This window comes from Natrix helvetica, assembly GCF_964273705.1.
Source record: "Natrix helvetica genome assembly, chromosome: 1".
Classification (NCBI taxonomy): domain Eukaryota; kingdom Metazoa; phylum Chordata; class Lepidosauria; order Squamata; family Natricidae; genus Natrix; species Natrix helvetica.
The window spans coordinates 372,800,569-372,811,416 of record NC_138548.1 but is presented as its reverse complement, the minus strand read 5'-3'; positions in this window follow the sequence as shown (position 1 = coordinate 372,811,416).

Sequence of the window (10,848 nt, the reverse complement as noted above, 5' to 3'; positions counted from 1 at the left end):
CAAAAGACCCCCAAGGTCCCTTCTGTTATTCTGTTATTCCATGCTAGCCAGAGGTGCGTTGTTGCCGGTTTGGCCCGGATAGGGCGAACTGGTAGTAGCGACAGCAGGAGGCTCTGTCCTCCCACCGGGATGCTTCTGTGCATGTGCAAAAGTGTCGCACATGTCCGAATTGGCAACCCACCACTGATGCTAGCTCTCTATAAGAATCTGAACTAAGAATGGTCAAGGCAAATTAGCAGTAGATAAGAGTGAATGGACTTCATGATTGGTTGGACTTTGATCTCTTGTGGGTGTGAAGGGATTCAAGACTGATGACATGCTTGACCCCTCCCTTGGGCTCAGCCAGGTCATCTCCTACAGATTCCTGGTTTCATAGCCATGTAATGATTTCAATATCAGTTAAGTCTCCCCTCAAGGACTTCAAAACCTAAATTTCTCCAGCAAACATTTTGCTTTGTTAACAGTCACAGCTACTCCTTAATGTGTGTTTGTGTGTATGTGTCTAAAGGTAAGAATGGCAGCCTTTCCAACTTTAGAGTTTAATGGCCCCCTAGTTTATATAGAGGGATAGATCAAACTTCCAACTCTTAAATATTTCAGAAGGTAACTTCCATCACAAACTGGTATCATGTCTTTGAAACTGATCTGATGACTTATATTAAAGCAGTTTACTGGGTTTTCTTAAAAGATAACTTTTTAAAAAAATAAATGCAATTCATTCACAAAGAATGGACCTGAGCTGAGGTGGTAGTCGCTTACTTTCCCTACCGGTTCACAAATATGAGCATGCTCACACACTCGCTTCACTCGCACACTCGCACACCACAAATGTGCTTTGGCTTGAAAACATGCCTAAATAGGACGGCATAGAGCTGGACCAAGTGAATGGGCTCACCCCCGATTTCCACTGTCAGTTCAGCTGAACCGTTCTGAACCGGCTGAATACCACCTCTGGACCTGAATCAATTATGCATTTTATAATAAAAAATGTGAAATAAAATGCTTTTTATTGATTGCGTTCTAATATGTTGATATTTGCAGGAGAGCGCATACAGATTACTGGAAAAGGCTCTCCTTCCTTTTTGCTGTCCAGGAGATCAACAAGGATTCCAATCTCTTGCCCAACATCACCCTGGGTTACAATATTTATGAACAATATTACAGTGCACAAATGACCTCGGATGCTCTGCTGGATCTGCTTTCAGATGGGGAAGCCAATGTTCCCAACTACAGCTGTGGAAGGCAGAGAAATGTCATGGCTCTTCTAGAAGGAGCTGAAATAGATGTTTCTATCCAAATTTCAACCCTATCAGGGATCTACAAAGTCCCACAGGTGTGTTTGTGCTGGGAAGAGAAATTTTAGTCGTGTAACATTCACTCATAGATCCTCTATTAAAAGTGAACAAAAGAGTGATATTATGTACTGTATTAAAGATAACGGCTCAATATGCAAACGGAGAGAAGGATTAGAAGAGACATATTCCCTCCCACTCTGGACATAGTCCAAAAGTTTTCATCCTACTCTCCAAAGCACCTGTAGGCAGGACAAGAAGCAATGGGCGGCTACTGTGTTGATTCTAATTCTGCTGCCCTCCCAAAAAATCAACATGACTTCTGGAAACAGCCACCCGAACCAAACCCCATTATTATATAATTTTTTTGCTAAGAAGGAATATTTCCTTCTGTTATCTCTTACTTTCTTTGGGTTCTGTTTAAGAATGGTTATTTCTTTATATTTAAATGGTCCTCCCCATTGAGCTCCTAGAACCTCATCTCTTGTAGTTTTTCTAAGAAATTTGACATGAACTTCCCTTGGAACATTGTGTGTTCTTGCATAAGCTGAATTAACCCTATAGATCAGATCAATGTCCCACCAGAGCTGTTGTTTATCTCTATTAATATATTCTGCTAGTATTGTGGTCATAATCTCCTTAAGATCTTTGTTCTCAACTTCTGGCAAGTTTTGGAACCTAAGAAAAAAAGACATCCTTTCAAATTCCATTTTTAACATCTGATTCCCAAATTCTGCATTCCCCCTTTGGATTGTCTTCATCTCGTCTCTCATCCCAACCGCCCCCTCCTCCAGCACACCTATCCTCTGTTGATTCCGTGTGGTTTGCTGGTTCGTCTCTCTGAGCTGTTCATTTAAGTCCTGCAGTTGTTTTTTAATTTCGTCCTGTCCCTTTAAGATGATTTGAAGCATCTGTTGAGTAGACAAATCCTTTGCATTCTCTTCAGAGGCTTTAGGTTGTAGAAAAGATCCCAGTTGTGACTGGTGTGCGGGGCTGGACGTGGAAGATGTTGGGGCCGATGAGGCCTTACCAGGCAGCAATTTCTTTGGACCCATCATGAGGCTCAGAGATAGTTGTTATTCTGTGCAAAGAGATGACATCTGTGGGAGAGCACAGCTGGTAGGGATCACCAAACAAACAAGTCCAAAGGAGAATAAGTCCTCTAGTAGAAAACTAGAGCAAATAGGTGGGTCAAAATATTCCAAATCCAGGGGAATAACGTACTTGAAGAGGCTCCTGGAAGTCTCTGGGGTGGAAATTAGTTGAAAGCCATAAAGTTTTCCAAAAAAACCCCAAAAAATTCCCCATTATTTAAGGGAAGTGAAAGTAGTTTTCAAACTTTCTCTCTCCCCCATAAAAGGAAGAGATTTTTCAAGTGCCGCTTTTCCAAGGGGGGTGGAATTTCCCCCCATTTCCAATCTAAGCTCCTCCAGAAGTTGAAACAAACAAAACAGGAAAACTGCAGAGGCTTTCACTAAAAAACACAGTGCTCTCTTAGGTGAAATGGGGGATGTTACACAAGAAACAAAGGAGGGAGGGGCTGAGGCTCAGCCGGTGGACGGGAGGGAGGACGCAACAGCTAGAAGACTTAGATCACAAAAGTGATTTGGAACACTATTGCAATTGTTGCTACAATGTATTTTCATGGAAGTGATACAAAACAAATGATTGACACATACTGATGATTTTGTGTTAAACTTAAAACTGCTAATACTTATGTAAATGTTGATATTTTTCTATCTTTGTTTGTAAAAGTTGCAAGACCTGGGGGGGCTTCTCCCCACACACACACACACACATGATAATAAAACTAATAAAAATTTGAACAAAAAAAGAAGAAGCAATGTGCGGAAACTAATCAAGGAGTTGACCAATCTAGAAATAAAAAGAGATTTCTTAACAATAAAAACAATTTAATCACTGGAATAGTTTGCCAACGGAGATTGTAGATACTCAATCACTGGAAGTTTTAAAGAAGAGATTGGATATGAACAAGTATCCAAAATGGTACAAGGTCTCCTGTTTGAGCAGAGAACTGAACTAGAAGATGTCCAAGGTTTCTTCTAATTCTGTCATTGTTAGTTTGAAAGATTCTCCACCTGAGAAGCTAAAGGCAATGAAATCAATTCATCATTTGCTAGGAATCAAATTGTTGTTTCAATCAAGTCAGAATTATTTTCTTTAATTTTGGATGTGATGGGCATTAAATAAAAGACACCTTTCATTGCTTTTCAGATCAGCTACAGTTTTGTTTCCCAGACTTCAAGTGATAAAACTCACTCTCCTTTCTTCTACCCTATGCTCCCCGCTGAAGGACTCCAGTACCCAGGGATAGTCAGGCTGCTCCTTCATTACAGGTGGACTTTGGTTGGCCTGATGGCTCCAGACACTGACCAGGGAGAGAGGTTCATGAGGATATTAACTTCTATGTTGCTAAGGAATGGCATTTGTCCTGTTTTAACACAAACTTTTTCCAAAACAATTTATAAGGTGCCCGTATATATTGATCCATATGAAAACTGGAGACAGGTGAATGTGTTTCTTTATGGGGCTGAGGATTACTCATTCAATATAGGGTTGGTGATCATACAATCAATATTTGAAGCTTTGAAGGAGTCGGTTAGAGGAAAAGTCCTGATCACAACAATACGCTGGGATTTCACCATTTTCTTGGCACACGATTACTTTCCCGTTCAATTCCTTCATAGCATTTTTTCCTTTCTGATGAAGAGGAGCCACATGGCAAAATACGGTGGGTTTACACATTTTTACCCCACCATGCATTACCTTGCACAGGCATCTTTTCTATGCTCCTACATCACGGATGCCTTTTCTGTGAAAGTTTGGAAACGGTGCAGAGAGAGAGAAGAACTGGAGGTTGTGTCCCTGCAGGAGGTGGATCAGATCCTGTCTCTGGATAATTATTTCATTTACAACACTGTCTGGGCTGTAGCCTGGGCCTTACATGCAACCTATTTATCCAGATCTAAGAGGGCAAGGATCAAAGAGGGGAAGCACTCAGAGTCTCCAAGGCTGAAGGCTTGGCAGGTATTTCTTTTCTGCTCCTCATCACTCTTCTGCAGATAAGAATCAGTTTTATACATGGAAGAACTATAGGTGTGTGTGTGTGTGTTTGTGTGTGTTTCTTATAATAATTCTATATTCTATATATATTCCTATATTGAAAGATAAACATTAAATTGGATCCCAACTTTCCAGCTCATCTCTCATTTGAATCCCTTTCTCTTGTTCCCTTGCTTTAGCAATAGGTTCTATAATAAAGGAGAATATTTGTAGCTCAGGGTTGAAATGACATGTAAGACCTGCCTCACTTTGAGCCTCCCTGTAAGAATGATCCTTCACTCCATTTATCACGAAAGGTAGGGGGGTCAGCAATATTAAGTATCGGAGGGTGCAGATAACCAACAACCTGAATTGGTCTCCCCACGCGTCATCTTTAGTGAAGCGCGCAAACCAGCATTTCCATTTCCTGCCTTGAATGAGGATAGCAAATCTTTCTCCTTCTCTCCTGGCCACTTTTTACAGAGATACGACTGAGAACATTTTAACAAACTGCATCACTGTTTGGTTTGGTGGTAGCAGTGCCTCAGATAGAAAGTATATACAGAGAGTGGTGAGGACAGCAGAGAAGATTATAGAAAGCTTGCTTTCCATTATTCAGGATGCTGCATATAAGCGCTATGCACTTAGAGCTCAAAGCATTATTAGAGACCCCACACACTCACTTTATGGTCTGTTTCTGTTGTTCCCCTCTGGGACAAGGTTCCGAAATATTTTGAGCAGGACCACTAGATTCAGTAACAGCTTTGTTCCCTATGCCGTCCGCCTTGCAAGATTCATTTTTCTTGCCATGTACATGTATACATCTGAACTAGACTGATTTATGTTCCTTGCAACCATCTAATCGTTAGCACTCTTTCTGAAAGCTTCTGCCTTAGTGCATCTTTGGGTTTAAAGTATTTTTATATATTGTGTTGTTTGAAAATCCCCCTGAGCTTTTCAGATATTCATGCAACGTATGGACATAAAGTTCCTTCTTGGGCTTCATTTTACTTGGGAAATTAATCTGATTATCGTCATTTGGTATGTAGACAGCTAGATCTTCTGTTCATCCCCAATACACCATAGAATGTCGGGAATCCATTCTAAGAATAATCATTCTCTCTTCTCTGCCAGCTTCACTCCTTCCTTCAAGGTCCTCAGTTTTACAATAATTCCATAGAAGGAGTTTATTTGAATGAAAATGGAGACCTGGCATCAGACCTGGACCTTATGAACTGGGTGATTTTCTCCAAGACCTTTATTAACAAAGTAAAGTTTGGAAGTCTAGAAAGACAAGGATCAAAGGATTTCACATTTATGATCAATCCAAATTTGTCCTCTGAGATGGAAGGGTTGAAGGTGGGAATATGCTTATTTCATGCTTTTGCTGGAGCTCTTACCAACTAGGTTGCATTCTTTGGACAGGAACTGTCCAATTTCTCTCGGACAAATTGAATGTCATCAATTTGTCCAAGACAATTCTGTGTTTAACTGTCTAGCTTTTCATAAGAAATGTACCCTTATGTATTTATTATAATTAGAAGATGGAATAATAGAGTTGAAAGGGACCTCAGAGGTCCTCAACCCGCTGCTCGAGCAGGAAACCCCCTATTATTTCAGACAAATGGTTATCCATTCTCTTTTTGAAAGCCTTCAGTGATGGATCACTTGCAACTTCTGGAGGTGAACTGTTCCACTGGTTTATTGTCCTCACTGTTAGGAAGTTTCTCCTTAATTCCAGGTTGCTTCTCTCCTTGGTTAGTTTCCAACCATTGTTTCTTGTTTTACCTTTTGGGGCTTTGGAAAATAGTTTTGAACAGTGCTATCATGTCTCCTCTAGTCCTTCTTTTCATTAGACTAGACATACCCTGATTCCTATAATTGTTCTTCATGTTTATTTATTAGTCCCATTAAATTAGTCTCATTAAATTATCTATTAGTATTTATTATTCGTTTTATTTATTTATTATTTATTAGTCCTGTTAAATGTAGTTAGATTTGATTCATGGGCAACAGGATTAATTTTAACAAAGCAAAATATCCATTCTATTTTTCCTTCAGTATATAAATGTAGAATGTGAATCTAAAACTTGCAGTCTGTGAAAAATGAGGATAGCTTGGAAGCAACATCCACCTGAATCTGTTGGATGAGCTCCAGCATTTTCATAGCCTTCAAACAAAGTGAAACTCAGTCTTGAATTTCAGATCACCAAGTCCTTCTTCCTTCTTTGTCTCCTTTCATGAAATAAATTTATTTTCTGAATGTTTCTCTCTCTCTCTCCTCAGCCCTTACCTCCTTCCAGATGTGTAGAAAGCTGTCATCCTGGATTTGTGAAAGTAGCCCGGGAAGGGGAGCCCATCTGCTGCTATGATTGTCTTCCTTGTGCAAAAGGAACCATCTCCACCCAGGAAGGTAGGTAAGACTTCAGGAAGAAGAGAGACTCTAGTCATTTTCTGTGCAAGGTCCGAGTACGGAAGTAATAAACAAGTTTGATGAACACAAGTTCTTTCTAAGGTATTAATCTCATGGAGTTTATCAAACTGTCTTCTGGTTTCAGATCCCTCCTGGGATCGCCTCACATCTTCTCAGCATTATTTGGTCTTCTAAAGGTTTGGCAACTGAGATGATGGTTTTGCTTCCTTCCTATCCTTTATCTTTATCATCCAATTTATATAATGGTCTTATGACTGAACTGACAGTTTTGGTTTCTTTGGAACAAAAAGTTGTGTCAGGAAGTTACTTTCCCTGGAAAGACATCTTTCGATTTGTTGCTTGGGTCTACAATTTTCCTTCCTTGCTCATGGTGGTGGCGCAGTAGTTAGAATGCAATATTGCAGGCTGACTCTGCCCACATCCAGGAGTTCGATCTTGACCTTGATTCAGCCTTCCATCCTTTCAAGATCATTAAAAGGAGGACCCAGATTGTTTGGGGTAATATACTGACATTGTACCCTGCTCAAAGTGCTGTAAAGCAGAAATTTTTCTCCTAGGTATAATACCAGAAGGGTTTAAGAAAGATACACTTTATCTAATTATACATGTACTAACTGTTACCCACATAACTTATGCACAATATTGGAAAAAAGAAAATACACCATCAGAGCTGGATATAATCAGAAATTTGTTGACCTGTGCGGAAGCAGATAGGCTCACTCTTGAACTTAAAAATAAAGGGGAATCAGAATATTTTGAAGTCTGGAAAAGATTTTATGATTGGTATAAGACAAGGTGACAAGACTGGAAATATTGTGATTGGACAGAAGAATAGACAATGTATTAAGTAGGCTAATAGTTAATGGTTGAGACTAGTTGTATATAATGTGAATGTATGGTCAATTCGACTTCGCAGTACTGCATTGTTTTAAATGTAAAAATAATAAAAATATATTCCAAAAAAGTGCTTTAAAGCACTGTAGAGTGGTATATACGTGTTTTTGCTAGTTCTGAAAACCAACTTAAATATACTCAGCAGAAATTCATCCTCTATGTGAACAGCGGCGGGTGAGGGGAAAGAAAGGTCGCCACTGCCAGGGACTCCTGTCGTTTTTTCCCATCGTATCCTGGCTGCTCCCATGCCCCTATGCCCCCCCCGGGCCTTGCCGACGCCAGCAGGGGGCACCAAATGCCTACTTTGAGTCTCTGTGGACCTTTGCGAAGTATGGTGAATTTCTGGAGAGCTCCACCCCAAACTTTACTTTAGCCTGAACTTTGGAAAACCCTGGAGTGCCGGGTGAGAGCCTCTGGAACCATCTTGAACCATCTTAAATAGTCTCCCACCTTTTGGTCATCTTTGCCATTCTATACGACCAAGGGATATTCGATCATTCCCCCCCCCCTTTTTTCATCCAAGCACTTTAACATCTCCTTCCTCCCACTGAGACCCCAACTCATCGTCTATCAACTTTTTATTAGCACCCTGATCCCACTGGGCTTTTAACTAATTATCTATTCGAGGTCAGACCTGCTCCGCCTGCGGGAGGCCCCTCTCTCGCAGGTATGGCCCTTGACACTCTCAAGGGCCTGTCTTGATGACGGGTTTGTGAACCCCGAGAGGTGGAAGAAATGGAGGCTGAGGGGCTTTTTATCTAAATGTTTTTTATTGTTATTAAGGGGTTCCAGGGAGGGGGGGTGGGATAACCAGGCCGGGAGAGAAGCCAGTGCCAGACGAACAGGTGAGTCCGGGAAGGAAGTGAGCGGGGTGGGGGGGGGAGAAGGAACAAGTTATTCCAATAGAGGGTTGTTTAATTACAACGGTCGCGGGGAGGGGGGATGCGAGGACAAGAGAAGATCACAAGGTCGGTTGGGAGACCGTGGCTGTTGGCTACGCCCGGTCATTTGCACCAACCCCTGCAACCTAGGTGGCCAGGAACTACAGAGCCGGGGCCTGCAGCTGATGCTTTGCAATGCAAGGTCCGTGACCAACAAGGCCCCCCTCATTAATGAGTTGATCTCTGAGGGGGAGCTGGACCTTGCAGGGATAACGGAGACCTGGTTGGGCCACGAGGGTGGTTTACCCCTTGTGGAAATGTGCCCACCAGGTTTCCGTGCATTTCATCAGCCTCGGGCCCTGGGTAAGGGTGGTGGGGTGGCGGTAGTTATACGGGAGGGTCTAGAGCCGAGAGAGTTCACTGTTCCTCAGATACCCGGGTGTGAGTCCCTTGGTGTGAAATGGGGCCCAGGGAGGCAGTGGGGTTTGCTGATTGTATACTTGGCTCCTCGCTATACATCAGCGGCTCTGCCCGAGCTCCTCGAGCTGATCTCGGAGACGGCAGTTGAGATCCCCAAGCTTGTGGTTATGGGGGATTTCAACCTGCCGTCAACGGGAGCAGCATCTGAGGTGGCTCGGGAGTTCATGGCTTCCATGACAGCCATGGACCTGACCCAATTAATTCAGGGCCCCACACACGAAGGTGGCCACACACTGGACCTTGTTTTTGTATCTGAGCAGTGGACGAGTGATCTGGGAATAGGGGACATAGCTGTTACACCCCTGTCATGGTCAGATCACTCATGTCTCCGGCTGGACTTCCCTGGTGCTACCCCCCACCGCGAGGAGGCGGGACCAGACGGTCCAAGCTGGTACCGCCCCAAGCACCTGATGGAGCCGGATAGGTTCCAGACGGAGCTTGGGCCATTACCTGTAGCCCTGACCCGCGCTCAGTCGGAGGACCTAGCAGCCGCCTGGAATAGGGCGGCAGCCGGAGCCTTAGACCGGGTTGCGCCTTTGCGACCTCTCCTGCGGCGGTGACCCACCCGAGCTCCTTGGTATACCAAGGAGTTGAGGGTGATGAAGCGCCATAGGAGACGTCTAGAGAGCAGGTGGAGGTCCTCACGTTCCGAATCTGATCGAACACAGGTAAGAGCCTATTTACGGACCTACCTTGTGGCATTGAGAGCGGCCAAACGTAGATATTGTGCCGCTCTTATTGCGTCCGCGGATAACCACCCTGCCGCCCTGTTTAGGGTGACCCGCTCCCTCTTATCACAGAGGACGCAGGGGGCGCCCTTGCAGGGCAGAGCAGAGGAGTTTGGGGAATATCTGCAGGACAAAGTCGCTCAGATCCGGAGCGGGTGGGCCCCCTTCAGTTGGTCGGACGGGCCGCCAACAGTGAGTCTTGTGAGACCATTCTGGGAGGAGTTTGATTCTGTTGCCCCCGAGGATTTGGACAGGCTGCGTGGACAGCTGCGACCCACCACATGTTCAATGGACCCGTGTCCCTCCTGGTTGGTACTGGCATCTTGGGAGGTGACCCGAGGCTGGCTTCTGGGCCTGGTGAATGCCTCATTGGGTGAGGGATCCTTACCAACCGCCTTGAAGGAGGCGGTGGTGAGGCCCTTACTTAAGAGGCCTTCACTCGACCCATCGGAGCTAGCTAACTATCGTCCAGTCTCCAACCTTCCGTTTCTAGCGAAGGTTGTTGAGAATGTGGTGGCGCAGCAGTTTCCACGACACCTTGACGAATCCGATTATCTAGACTCACGCCAGTCCGGCTTCCGACCCGGGCACAGCACGGAGACAGCCTTGGTCGCGTTGGTTGATGATCTCTGGAGGGCCAGAGATAGAGGTTGTTCCTCTATCCTGGTCCTATTAGACCTCTCGGCGGCTTTTGATACCATCGACCATGGTATCCTATTGCACCGGTTGGAGGGGATAGGAGTCGGAGGTACCGTTTTGCGGTGGTTCGGCTCCTACCTCTCCGACCGGAAGCAATGTGTGTTGACGGGGGGCAGAGGTCGACCCTGAGGCCACTCACTTGTGGGGTGCCACAGGGGTCGGTCCTCTCGCCTCTCCTGTTCAACACATATGTGAAGCCGCTGGGCGAGATCATCCGTGGTTTTGGGGTTGAATACCACCTGTACGCTGATGATACTCAGCTGTACATTTCAACCCCAAACCACCCCAACGAGGCTGTCGAAGTGATGTCCCGGTGTTTGGAAGCCGTCGGGGTCTGGATGGGGGACAACAGACTCAAACTCAACCCCTCCAAGACT